Below are 14,394 nucleotides of genomic sequence, written 5' to 3'. Positions count from 1 at the left end.
ACAAGCGAACGTTTCCATATTTTGCATTGTGTGCATGGTTCTTGATGAGACTGCTGAGGACGTTCTGTTTTGTCAAGAAGTTGAGGATACTTTTTGTTCAGGATCCTGTTGAATAGTTTTCCAAGTGTACTGCTGACACATATCTCTCTGTAGTTGGCTGGATCATACTGGTCTCCACTCTTATGAATGGGTGTTATGAGGCCTTGGTTCCATACTTTAGGGGTAGCAACCAGCACTCAGGACCAGATTGAACACTTTATATATTACAGCATGTACATCTGGGGAGCCATGTTTAATCACCTCTGGCAGGATACCATCCATTCCACTGACTTTTTTAGTTTGCAGGTATTACATTTTCTCCATTATTTTTTGTACTGTAACCTTTTATATCTAGGGGGTTTTGGAAGTCCTTGATTTTTAACTCTATATCATTTAGTCCTTTTGATGTCTTTGTTCCACAGTTAGTGCCTCTTCTGGAATATCTTTTTAGAGGTTATTAAAGTTGTTAAGCCGGCATGCTCCGATTTTCTTGCCCAACAAGATTTTTACAGATATTCAATACCCTGTTGACCTAATTTCTCTGGGGTTTCATCACACCTAGAATATCCCTAAAAACCTTATAATTGATGCATGGAGGCAGGTTAGCACTACCCAACTTACAATCCTACTATTTGGCTTCTCAGCTAATCCACATCCATGGGTGGTTCTTCCCTGAAATAATGCTTCAGTGGAAATCCCAGGCTACCCTCATGCATTTGTATGAAGCTCTGATCAACTTGCTTTACAGAAATGGACCCCATTCTGCTGGTGCGGCCATTTTGAAACTCTCCTTTTAAAATGTTTCACATTTGTAAGATGAATGGCTCTTCTTGCCCAATCTCTGAATGCCTCCTTGTGATTTAACCAGATTTTGTCAGAGCTCACTAAGCTTCCAGAAGTATAACATTGGGCCCAAGTATGTTCACCAGCTATTCTCCTCTGGGACTTTTAAATAATTTTCAACATTGAGGGCTGAACTGGGCATACCTAGCACTTATTTCTTCACTTATATACAATTACGTCATGCGGTAGCAGCCCAATTTGGGTTGCGGGATGTTCTACTTCAACCCTGGGAACTGGAAACCTTGTTATTTGAAAATAAGTCCAAGCTGGTTTCTAGATATTACTAGTTGTTAATATCCTCCTCTACTTCACGTATAGATAAGATCAAAACTCAGTGGCAGCCAGATATACCAATATTACAGGATGACCCTTGGGTGAAAGTGTTGGGGAACCAGCTTTCTGAGGTTATAGCGGTCGGAGACTAGGTGATTCAATTAAAATATTTACATAGGATTTATTATAAGCTGCATAGATTGTGTAAAATGGGTAGACTTGGATTCTCTAGAAAGTTCTTAAGCCCGATGTCGCCATTTTGGATGTGGGTGTTCTTTTTTCCTGGGTGATAAGACAATATTCTTCCTTTATTTCCCAGAAAGTTTTTCTGAAGCACCTCTTCTAACTGTTGCAGGTTGTTTTTTCTTTTTAAGGGTTTGCTTGTATTTTTTCTGTAGGATGCCATGGGCTGTCCTTAGAGCAGTGCTTTTAGGGTCTCTGTGCTTGTTATTGGAGACTATCCATAAGGTGTACCTCAATGCTTTGCATTATCTGTCAAACCATTTATTGGATTGTTCGCTGGATGGTTTCTTGTAGTTTACTTTTCTCAGTTGGGATGTTTCTGCAGTGGTGTGTATTTTGTGCAAGTCCTTCTGGTTCACGCCAGATGAGTTTACCTCATAGGTGGTGTATTGAAAGTTTTTTTTTTTTTTTTTTTTTTTTTTTTTTTATTTGTTTCATTTTTTTGTTCCATGTCTGTCAGTTACCTTTTTATTTTGTGGTAGACTGTTTGGACCATTTAAATGAGGGTGGTAGGTTGCAGAGAGAAGTCTGGTGGGAGAATAATGTGAATCTTCCCAGAGAGTCTCCCTTGGTGCAGCCACTACGGATGTAGAGCCCTAGACTCCCGACACAAATTTGTCAGTTTTCTTCCATTCTTGTTTATTGTATGTATGTGTTGCCTGTGGAAGTTATATAGTCCTTTTCACTTCCTGTCCTAGCGTTGAGGTCTCCCAGACTTGAGCACTTGTCCTAGGGATTGGAAGTGGTTAGCCTCACTTTGTAGGACCTCATAGGTATCTGGTCCGAAGTATGGGGACTGTCCGGGCAATGTATTCTGCATACAGGTAGATGTCAGACTGAGAGGTGAGGATGGAACTGCTTATTCTTATCCAGATGTGGCTCTCCTTTTTTGATTGCTCTGATGTTCTCTTGTAGCTCCTCCTTATACGTAACTAGTGTTCCTTCTGAACACTGACCCTGTTTTAGGTTTCTATCCTTCTGTGTGGGATTAGAGCATTTCCTTTAGCCAGTAGGTACTAGAGGTTTATCCTGTGGCCTGATCCATGTTTCCAGGAGGATTTGAATGTCAATCTTAATCTGTGTGTAAAGTATGGGTCATTTACTTTGGATCTAAAGGCTGAAGCCTTGAATGTTCCAACTCCTGAAAATTAGTGATATCATTTTGTGTTAATATACCTTGTAATGGGCTAATTACCTGGGACAAACCGGATTATGAGTGGTTGTTACGTTCTTTATTGCTTTTTGAGCAATTGTAAACCCCCATGGTTTTTCACCTTAATGCATTCTATGGAATGCATCCCTGGGGGGCAGGGCAGAGTCCTGCATTCTGTGTGAAGATGCGGGTCTCGGGAGTGTGCCCGCATGGGTGTCCACCAAGGAAAACGTTCTCCAGCGTGGACGAGCCAGGAGCGGCGCTGAGGGACCCCAGAAGAGGCCCGTTGCCACTCTGTGCAAAACGAACTGCATACAGGAGACATGACATGTTTGTTTAAAAAAAGAAAAAAAAAACCCTTTACAACCCCTTTAACTTCTCCATTTCTCTGCTTTGTGGTGGTCTTGATGTCCCATCTTGGTGCTGGGGGTTTCCTCCATTCTTGCCAGCTTCTTAGCCCTGTTTTTGGGTTGATTATATTGTTTTTGGATTGAGAGGTTTGGAGTCATCTTGTGGTTGTTGTGTTCACCTGAGGAATGGTTTGTGCCAGATCTAGGATGTGAGTTGTATTCAGTACCATGTCTTTCAATTCTCTTGCCAGATGGATGGCTGCTTTATGTGTTCAGTAAACTCCCTCTCTCTCCCCCTCTCCCCCCCGTTAAGATGTCTGGTTTCTGTGATGTAAAAAAAATAGAAAGATAAATAATTTCAGAACTTTTTCCCACCTTTTAATGTGACCTATAAACTGTACAACTCAGTTAAAGAACACACTGAAATCTTTTAGGTGGAATAAAGTAAAAATAAAAAACTAAAATAATATGGTTGCATAAGTGTGCACACCCTTAAACTAATACTTTGTTAAAACACCATTTTATTTTATCTTCTTCTGGCTCGGCCATTCCTTTGTTGATTTAGATGTATGCTTTGGGTCGTTGTTATGCTGAAAGATGAAGTTCCACTTCATGTTCAGCTTGCTTGCAAAAGCCTGAAGGTTTTGTGCCAATATTGACTGGAACACACTTTCCCACATACTTGAGGGGCTTGATGTTTTTTTGCAAAATTTAGCCCGGCTTGGATGTTTTTCTTAAAAAGCTCTTGCAACTCTACCCTATAGCCCAGACATATAAAGAATATGGGAATTTGTTGTCACATGTACCACACAGCCAGTACTTGCCAGATATTACTGCAGCTCCTTTAATGTCACTGTAAGCCTCTTGGCAGCCTCCCTGATCGGTTTTCTTCTCATCTTTTTATCAATTTTGGTGGGACATCCAGTTTTTGGTAATGTCACTGTTGTGCCATATTTTCTCCATTTGATAACTGTCTTCACTGTGTTCCATGGTATATCTTGGAAATTCTTTTGTACTCTTCTCCTGCCTGATACCTTTTAACAATGAGATCCCTCGGATGCTTTGGAAGCTCTCTGTGGATCATGGCTTTTGATGTAGGATGCGATTAAGAATGTCAGGCAGGACCTACAAGAACAGCTGCACATTATTTGGGGTTAATCAAAGGCACTTTAAATGATGGCATGTGTATACAGACTTCTATTTAACATGAATTTGAATGTTATTGCTTAATTCTGAACACCGTTTCACCGTTTCTGAACACAATCAACTGTTTTTACTCTTTTTAAATCATGATGACAACAGAAACAAGCTAAATGACCCTGATCAAAAGTTTAAACACTGGTGATTTTGGCCTGATAATCATTATGATTTAAAGAGTAAACACAGTTGATTGATCATAAATGGCTTCAGCCAAACACTAACCATGAGTGAAAAATGTTTTTGTGTCATCATTCATATTCTCTGAAAAATGGCCAAGAAATCACAAATTCTGCCAGGGTATGTAAACCTATGAGCACAAGTGTGTGTATAAATAGTATATAGTGTCCGTGTGTGTATGTATGTGTGTGTGTGTGTGTGTATATATATATATATATATATATATATATATACTATAATACACTCTATGTGTAATATATGTGGGGACCTGTAGCCACATCCCTATTGCCTGCATTTTACCCACCCCTCATATATTGATTGGGGATGTCCCATGGTCTATGAATACTATGCCTTGTACAGTACAGGACACCACCCCCCCTCTATTCCTTAGTTTTGTAGCATGCAATACTGAATAACCAAGGACTCGTAGTGAGGAAGGGTTATAACGGAAGCGCGCTCAAGAGCTTTGCCAGTGTCCAATCACCTGAATTTATGAGCCTACAACTCATGGTCTATGAATATTCTGCCTATGTCTTCTCCTGTACTCCAAGATATGGCTTTCAAAGGTATATATTTTAATTTATAGAAAATCAAAAAATCTATAATATTGCATATCAAAGGATATGTTCACTTTTAGGAGCATGTTTCGTGTCACACCCATACTTGGTGAGTAACATGCTCCTATACACCCACTACCCGCCACCAGCACTCCCCCCCTCTTTCACAATGGGCGGGGAGCCTTCTCCCTGCACCCACTGTCACTTTTAAAAACAGCGCGGCACTCCACCTACACAGCTGCGTCATTCATTTAGTTTCCTGTGAATTAATGAACTACAGGTATCCTAGGCCATGCCAGCAGATGGCTTGTAGTTCTCAATGAACTGCGAGGGTGTTGCTGTGCAGCCTGCTTATAGTCTCCCTGACGGATTGCTACACTTGCCCACGTAGTCTTCATCTGTTCCTAGGGCTTAAAGCTGAAATCTAGTATGACTTTTTTTTTTTGTTTTTTTTTAGATCTCAGGAATGGAGGCAGGTAAGTGTTAGAAGGGGTATCTAAAAGTACAGCTACCCTTAAGTAAAAAAACAGACCGTTTTAAAGATGCAGCTGTTTCCCTGAATATCCAGGGTGCACTACTATGCAAATATCAATCGGCTTTTCTGGTTGAGAGCTTCCATCTCAATGCTGGTTAAGGCTGCTCATCATAGCAGCAAGCCAATAGTGAGGTGTGAGAGGGGGCAGGGCTAGGCTGCCTATAGTGAGTGCTGGCCAATATTTGTTTCATAGCGCACTCCAGGATTCATTTAATCTCAGGAGATGTACTAAATGTTAAACCAGGTATGCAGGCATCTGGAGATAGCCACAGTATGCCAGTGTAAATTTCTTTGTTTATGGTGGGCACAGGTTTGCTTTATTAAGCATACAACATAGTTTGTTAAATGTCACACAATAAAGCTTGTTCTCTTTGTGCAATGAAACAGCCCTCACCCACTCTTTGAATTTCTAGCTTGTTCTTTTTGTACTATTAAACCCTCTTCTGAATTCCAAAGAGATGTCTGACAGGGCAGGTCATACCACAACGTGATTACCTTTTAGCTTACTGAATTAATTATCTGAGGAATAAAATTGAGCTACATTAATCACTCTATTATATTCTTTATGTTATGGTTGCACATTAAATGTTGTATTGTTGTAACGTCAGTTTGATGAGTAAATAGTCATTGTTAATTCTTATTATGGAATACAGTCGGTTTCAGTGTTGCATAAAAAAAACTTTTTCTTACAGGTTTTGAGTATTTCTGGTTTCAAAACTGGGCGGATTCTTCCACTGTGGACCAGAAAAAGGTGTCCTAGACTTTAGCCTTTGGACTAAATTGTTGGAAGGGGCTGGATTTAGAATGAATGCAACTCTATTTTTACTGTGAAGAACTAATCAAAGCTCTTTGTTTAATAGCTTTTTGTTTTACTTCAATAGCCAACTTCAATAACCATCACCATTAGGAATCCAAACCTGTTGCTTAACAATATCCTGCATCTGTTGATGACTCTCAGATTCAGTACTGCAAAAGAGACATGCTATCTTGGAATTTCTGCATCAGCACTCTTCATCGAACAGGACAAGAGTTCACCAGTTGATCAGTTGATACTTCACAGCATTACTTCCATATGCAAACTGTTGTGCAGAATACCAAAACACAGTTGGATACAATTTCTAAAACTCAAAATTGCAATACTATAATTTGAACTTTTTCTTTTACCTGTCTGCATTTTAGTACTAAAGCAATGTTTGTCAACATGTGTATTACAATTTGATGGGTGTGTTTTTGTTTGTGGTTTCTATTTTGTTATGTGGGTATTTATGTAATTGGTGTATCACATTTGCACTAAAGTTGATTCTAATTGGTGTTCTTTCACTAGCACAATAAATAAGTAAGCATAAAAACCTTGCTAGATACAGAATGTTTTTTTGACACTGGCCCATCATAATGAAGAAGATGATTTGTTGGAAGAAATATGTTTGGCCAAAACATTAAGATAAGAATTTTTGTTGTCCTGGTTAATATATATATATATATATATATATATATATATATATATACACACACACACACACACACACACACACACACACACACACACACACGGGACGGAAAGTATTCACACCCCCTTAAATTTTTCACTCTTTGTTATATTGCAGCCATTTGCTAAAATCATTTAACCACTTCAGCCCCGAAAGGTTTTACCCCCTTCCTGACCAGAGCACTTTTTACAATTTGGCACTGCGTCGCTTTAACTGCTAATTGCGCGGTTATGCAATGTTGTACCCAAACAAAATTTACGTCCTTTTCTTCGCACAATTTGAGCTTTCTTTTGATGGTATTTGATCACCTCTGTGGTTTTTATTTTTTGTGCTATAAACGGAAAAAGACAGAAAATTTTGAAAAAAATTATATTTTCAACTTTTTGTTATAAAAACAATCCAATAAACTAAATTTTAGTCATACATTTAGGCCAAAATGTATTCAGCCACATGTCTTTGGTAAAAAAAAAGTCAATAAGCGTATATTTATTGGTTTGCGCAAAAGTTATAGCATCTACAAACTAGGGTACATTTTCTGGAATTTACACAGCTTTTAGTTTTTGACTGCCTATCATTTCTTGAGGTGCTAAAATGGCAGGGCAGTACAACACCCCCCCCCCCAAATGACCCCATTTTGGAAAGTAGACACCCCAAGGAAATTGCTGAGGCATGTTGAGCCCATTGTATATTTTATTTTTTTGTCCCAAGTGATTGAATAATGACAAACAAAAAAAAAAATATTGCAATAATAAGTTGTCACTAAATGATACATTGCTCACACATGCCATGGTTATATGTGGAATTGCACCCCAAAATATATTTTGCTGCTTCTCCTGAGTACGGGGATACCACATGTGTGGGACTTTTTGCTAGCCGCGTACGGGGCCCCCGAAAACCAATCACCGTCTTTAGGATTTCTAAGGGCGTAAATTTTTGATTTCACTCCTCACTACCTATCACAGTTTTGAAGGCCATAAAATGCTAAGATGGCACAACCCCCCCCCAAATTACCCTATTTTGTAAAGCAGACACCCCAAGCTATTTGCTGAGAGGCATGGTGAGTATTTTGCAGCTCATTTGTTTTTGAAAATGAAGAAAGAAAAGAATGTATTTTTTTTTCTTTTTTCAATTTTCAAAACTTTGTGACAAAAAGCGAGGTCTGCAAAAATACTCACCATACCTCTCAGCAAATAGCTTGGGGTGTCTACTTTCCAAAATGGGGTCATTTGGGGGGGGGGGGAGTTGTGAAATAAAAAATTTACACCCTTAGAAACCCCGAAGGTGGTGTTTGGTTTTCGGGGTCCCGTACTTGGCTAGGCTCCCAAAAAGTCTCATACGTGGTATCCCTGTACTCAGGAGAAGCAACCGAATGTATTTTGGGGTGTAATTTCACATATGCCCATGGCATGTTTGCGCAATATATCATTTAGTGACAACTTTGTGCAAAAAAAAAAAGTGTTTTTCCCGCAACTTGTGTCACAATATAAAATATTCCATGGACTCGACATGCCTCTCAGCAAATAGCTTGTGTGTCTACTTTCCAAAATGGGGTCATTTGGGGGGTTGCAAGAAAATTACTTTGAACCCCCAAACATTATATAGTTTTTAAAGCAAAGGCCCTACAGGTTAAAATGGTGGGTGTTTAATTTTTTTTTTCACACAGTATTTGCACATCGATTTTTCAAACACATTTTTTTGAGGAAAAAACACACTTTTTTTAATTTTAATGCACTAAAACACACTATATTGCCCAAATGTTTGATGAAATAAAAAAGATGATCTTAGGCCGAGTACATGGATACGAAACACGACATGCTTTAAAATTGTGCACAAACGTGCAGTAGCGACAAACTACATACATTTTTAAAAGTCTTTACAGGTTACTACTTTAGATTTACAGAGGAGGACAACTGCTAAAATTACTTCCCTTGATCTAACCTTCGTGGTGATACCTCACATGCATGGTGCAATTGCTGTTTACATTTGACGCCAGGCCGACGCTTGTGTTCACCTTTGCCGGAGAGCAGGGTGGAACAGGGGTGCTTTTTTGCTTTTTTATCTTATTTTTAAACTGTTTCTTTCTTTTTTTTTTTTTTTTTTTTATCATTTTTATTGTTTACTCAGGGAATGTAAATATCCCCTATGATAGCAATAGGTAGTGACAGGTACTCTTTTTTTGAAAAAATTGGGGTCTATTAGACCCTAGATCTCTCCTCTGCTCTCAAAGCATCTGACCACACCAAGATCGGTGTGATAAAATGCTTTCCCAATTTCCCAATGGCGCTGTTTACATCCGGCGAAATCTAAGTCATGAAATGCTTGTAGCTTCCAGTTTCTTAGGCCATAGACAACAACAAACAGACAGTGCAGCGCTAAATAAATGGAGAAAATGGAATGAAATTGAGATAGAACACAATACAATCCACCACGGTGTAGAGAAAATATATAAAAGTCCATGTAATCAGGTCCAAACAGATCTTCAAGGTAGAAAGGACTGTATGCTTGCAAATGGTGATTCCAGGAGCCCACCACCACAGAAACAAATGGCCTCTCACCTGGTGCTGTGGACCCTTTGATTATAGAGGGTCATGAGCGCTCTTGGCATATACTATGCAAATATGGCTACACAAATCTTCATCAATGACCATCAAGGACCCAATGCAGGACACTCCAATAAGGACATGTAGGAAATAAAAGTGGCGAAAATAGTGCTCTCCGTATAAAATGATCTTTATTACTAAATAAGAAATCATAAAACACTCACAAGTGAAGTACTTGGTAATGGCAGACAAACAATGATGGCGATCTCCTGTTCCTCCGAACAGCAGAGTAGATGCGCAGTGGCCGCGGGTGACGTCACGACGCTACCTTGTTCTGGACGCGTTGCGTCCCAGTGGGCGGGGACTTCATCAGCAGATGAGGGACGACGTGGGCACCCGCGCTATATACCAGGTAAGTAACCATGGCTACAGTACACCAAACGGAAATGACCTAAGGATCACCCGGAACTCAATCCGGACGTAACCCCTAATACAAAAATACAAAACAAACGGAAATGAATCTCCCAAGAGCAATAAGGAAAGACATGGCTATGATAATAAAAACGCATCAATCCTGGGGGGACAAGTGCATAATTCCTAAAATGGAATATTACCATACTAAGGGGAAAGTTGAATATAAAAAATATATATATATATAAAAACATATATATATAAAAAGTAATATCATTATAAAAAATCAGAACACTATAGAGATAAAAAGTGAGTCATCCGCGGCCACTGTCATCAGATATAAATGAAATAAAATAAAATTCAGCGATCTGATATAAAACAATTTGTATCAAAATCAACGTTTAACCCCTCAGGGCAAAGAACCCTGGTTTCAAAGATCCAGTAAGATTCTCTCCTACTTAGTTGCCTTATGAAATTGCCCCCCCTCCAATGTCTCGTGACCCTCTCAATACCCCAAAACCTCAAACTTTTGGGGTTCTGATGATGATGGAGTTTGAAGTGTCTAGAGACATTGTGGGTTTTCAGGCCTTTCTTAATGTTAACATGCTCGGCAAGTCTCACATGTAGGGGTCGGGATGTTCTCCCTATATACTGGAGCCGGCATCCACACTCCAGCATATACACGACCCCTACCGTGTCATAGGTAATTAGCTGTTTAATATCATACTCCTTACCAGTAGCTGAGGCTAGGAATTTTTTCCTTTTCTTTATGTTCCCCTTTGCATGCTTACATGAAATGCATTTGCCGCATGCGTAGAAACCACTCAGAAAAGAAAATAACCTATCGGAAGAGGGAACAGGAGGGTTCAGAACACTAGGGGCCAGACGGTCCCTCAATGATGGAGCCTTCCTGTAAATAAACTGAGGGCGGTCGGGGAGCACTGGGCCTAAGACTTTATCTTGTTTCAAGATGGGCCAATTCTTCTGTACTATTTTCTCAAATGTGCGATATTGCACATTATAGTCAAGCACCATCTTGAAATTATGATCGTCTCCACCTTTTTCCCTGACCGTATCAGAAACTAGAACACCTCTGTCAAGACTTCTGACTTTAGTGATCTCCTCCTCAAGCTTGGAACGATCGTATCCTTTTTGTTCAAACCTAGATGTCAGAATGTTTGATTGCACCAAGAAATCCTCCTCCGTGGTGCAATTCCTACGCAGCCTGATGTACTGACCCCTGGGGATGTTGCACAACCAGGAATGGTGGTGACAACTCCCCAGGGGGATGTACGAGTTGCGGTCCGTGTTTGAAAAAATTGGTCGTAATAAAACGGTTGTGTATAATACTGATAGTCAAATCAAGAAAAACAATTTTTTCCTGGTCAACCGTCCAAGTCAAGACAATATTTTTGTGGTTCGTGTTAAGAGTATCAATAAACAAGTCAAGTTTGTCCCTATCTCCTCTCCAAATCAAAATAAGGTCGTCAATGTAACGACGGTAACAAATGAGCTCTGGGGGCTTATTAGAAAAAACTACCTCTTCCTCCCAGTGGGCCATAAATAAATTGGCCACACTGGGAGCAAAACGGGCCCCCATAGCAACTCTCCTTGTCTGTAAATAAAAATCCCTATTATACCAAAAATAATTTTTGGTTAAACAGAAGTTTAAACAACTCAACAGGAATTCCTGATGCCTCCCAGACAATGAGCAGGAGGAAAGAGCCCATTCGACAGACATCATAGCATCTCTGTGACCAATAATGGTATACAGAGAGCTGACGTCTGCTGTGACCAAAAAAGTGGGTGAAGAACAATCTAAACTTTCCAAAATCTGAATCACATGTTTAGTGTCTCTGAGGTATGCAGGGGTTTTAATAACAAGTGGTTGCAAAAAGAGGTCAATGTATTGCCCAAGGCGAGCTGACACTGAGTCGATCCCATTAACGATGGGTCGACCAGGGGGGTGGACGATGTCTTTATGTATCTTGGGCAGAAAGTAAATCACAGGGGTTCTGCAAAATAAAGGATCCAAATACATTGCCTCCTTCTTGGTGAGGATTTTTTGATCCCTGCCATCCTCAATAATAGCATGCAATTCATCCTTGTATGTTAACATGGGGTCTTTACTAAGGATCCTGTAGGTGTCTTGGTCAGAAAGCAGACGACTCATTTCTGACTGATAATATTCTCTGCTCAAAATGACCAGACCCCCCCCTTTGTCGGCGGGACGGATGACTATATCCTTCCGCTCGGAGAGCGATTTGATCCCGCACTTAATATACAAAGGATCAACAATTTTCTTAACCTTTAACTGATGTAAATCATGCGAAACCATATTTTTGAACACTTCTAAATGTTTATTGTCGGTGTTCTGTGGGTTAAACGTAGATTTATTGCGTAACGATGAGTGTTGAGAGATGGACGGTTTAGTCCCATGATGAGGTTGGGCCAAAAAATATTTTTTCATATTAAGAGACCTAACAAATTTCTGGATATTCACATAAGTATCAAATTTATTAAGGTTTTTTATAGGGGCAAATTTTAAGCCTCGATCCAAGACCTTAATCTCATCTTCACTGAGAGTGATTTGACTCAGATTGTAAATACCCTTCCCTACCGTGGTTTGGGCCTTTTGTACCCTCCTGCCCCCTCTCCTTCCTCTCTTTCTTTTCGCTTGCGAGGGCCGGCATTTGGTGGAGTGTAGGGTATCGGCTGCCTCCACATCTCTCCTTGTTGGGGTTGAAAAGACTGAGGGGGGTATCTCTGTTCCCCCCGTTGGCCTAAAAAACCATTTTCCTTATAAGGGGTGTGGTCAGCTAATGGGGCAAATCGGTTGGACGTGGGAATGGGTTTGTTGTAAGGGGGGTCACAGCCTCCTCTCTCAAAGTATTCTCTACTCTCTTCATATGCTGGATAACCATTCTGACGGTAAGGAGTCACATGATGGTTATAACCACTCAAAGTTCAGCAACATACCAGTACATTGCTGGTCCTTGTTGGGCATATATTGTAATTTTTTTTTTTTTTTCATGCAGCCTGTGGGCTGAACGAAAAAAAGATTGATCGGTGGGTATGCCCACCATTAGGATACCTCCCTTCATCCACCCACTTCTAATGATGGGCATACATGCACCATTTATATATGCCGAAGCATGGGGGCATCCGCCCCAAAAGTTAGGAGCAAATCGCTCCTCCGCCCCTGCTGCCCCCATGCTTTGGCATATATGCTCTTTTTTTTTTTTTTTTTTTTTTTTAACTGTGGTGGTGAAATCACCTCCGACAGCGCTGGAGTCATGGCTTTATGTATCGTGGGAGCAAACGCTGTTGCTGTCAAGATAAATCCGCGCTGCAACTGAATGGTGCACCTGCTAAGCAAATGATGGTTAACAATAAAATAAACTAACATTACAGTATAACAGTAAGACTTACCATACCTGCAAAGCAAATACAAAAAAAAAATAGTAAAAAATAAAACATTTTTTAATTCAACCTGTGCCTAAAATATATGCCGAAGCATGGGGGCATCCACCCGCAAAAGGTAGGAGCAAATCGCTCCTCCGCCCCTGCTGCCCCCATGCTTCGGCATATATATGCTGAAGTATGTAACTGTGGTGGTGAAATCGCAGAAGAATATAGAGCAGTGGTTCTCAACTCCAGTCGTCAGGACCCACCAACAGGCCAGGTTTGCAAGATAGCTGAAATACATCACAGGTGATATCACTTGCTGCTCAGTGATTGCAGTATTCTAGTCTGCAACTCCCCAAGGTAATACTTAAAATCTGGCCTGTTGGTGGGTCCCGAGGACTGGAGTTGAGAACCACTGATATAGAGAGAGAGAACAATAAAACGACAACTATTTTTTTTTTTTTTTATAACTGTAACTTTTGTAACTGTAACCGGTTCCAGGTTTGGGTCTCTCAAAATGCGATGGCATCTTGGGAGACCCTGTGAAAGTGTGCCTAGTTTGTGCAATGCTGTACCCTACTCTAAAACTCAACTAGTGTATGGTAGTGCTCAAAACATTCACCAATGCAAAGACCAGGATTGTCAGGACAGGAGGGACAATATTAGCGGATGTCACGCCTATATCCACGCTTTCTGCAGACACGACATTTTCTTTGGGGGGCTCGTTGGGTAGGGGTACACGGGAGGACATAAGGAAAATGCCTCTCATGCAGCCGGCTTACTGCATTTGGATTGGGAAGGTGAGGTGGAGCACCGTCTGGAAACAGAAGGGCTCTGATGATCTCTTCCTGGAATTTAAGGAAGGATCCAGTCCGTCCTGAAGCTCTATATAGCACGTGAGCGTTCAGCAAAGCCAATTGAAATAAGTATACAGACACTTTTTTTATAACAGCATCTGGCCTTACGGGCAACTAGGTAAGGCGCCAACAACTGGTCGTTGAGGTCCACCCCTCCTATATTTTGGTTATATTTGTGGACACAGAGGGGTTTCTCCACAACACCAGTCACCGTAGTCAGAGGCGGCTCTCTAATTAGGCAAAAAAGTGGTCGCCTAAGGCCTTGTGCTTCCAGGGGCCTCGCAGCTGCCTAATTTGCCTGATTTGTGCGTGGGAGAATGG

At 40.5% G+C, this 14,394-nt stretch overlaps 1 protein-coding gene across 1 annotated transcript in view; it reads left to right on the top strand.

Moving 5' to 3' along the window:
• Positions 1-6,379, top strand: part of LOC141108105 (UDP-N-acetylglucosamine transferase subunit ALG13-like) — a 443,195-nt gene extending 436,816 nt beyond the window's left edge. Inside the window, exon 26 of the mRNA XM_073599348.1 lies at positions 6,252-6,379. The gene's annotated coding sequence lies outside the window, so the exon portion shown is untranslated. The remainder of the gene's footprint in view (positions 1-6,251) is intronic.
• Positions 6,380-14,394: the final 8,015 nt, after the last annotated feature.

The sequence above is a fragment of the Aquarana catesbeiana genome, linkage group LG09, assembly GCF_042186555.1.
Source record: "Aquarana catesbeiana isolate 2022-GZ linkage group LG09, ASM4218655v1, whole genome shotgun sequence".
Classification (NCBI taxonomy): domain Eukaryota; kingdom Metazoa; phylum Chordata; class Amphibia; order Anura; family Ranidae; genus Aquarana; species Aquarana catesbeiana.
This window is presented reverse-complemented; position numbering and strand designations above follow the sequence as displayed.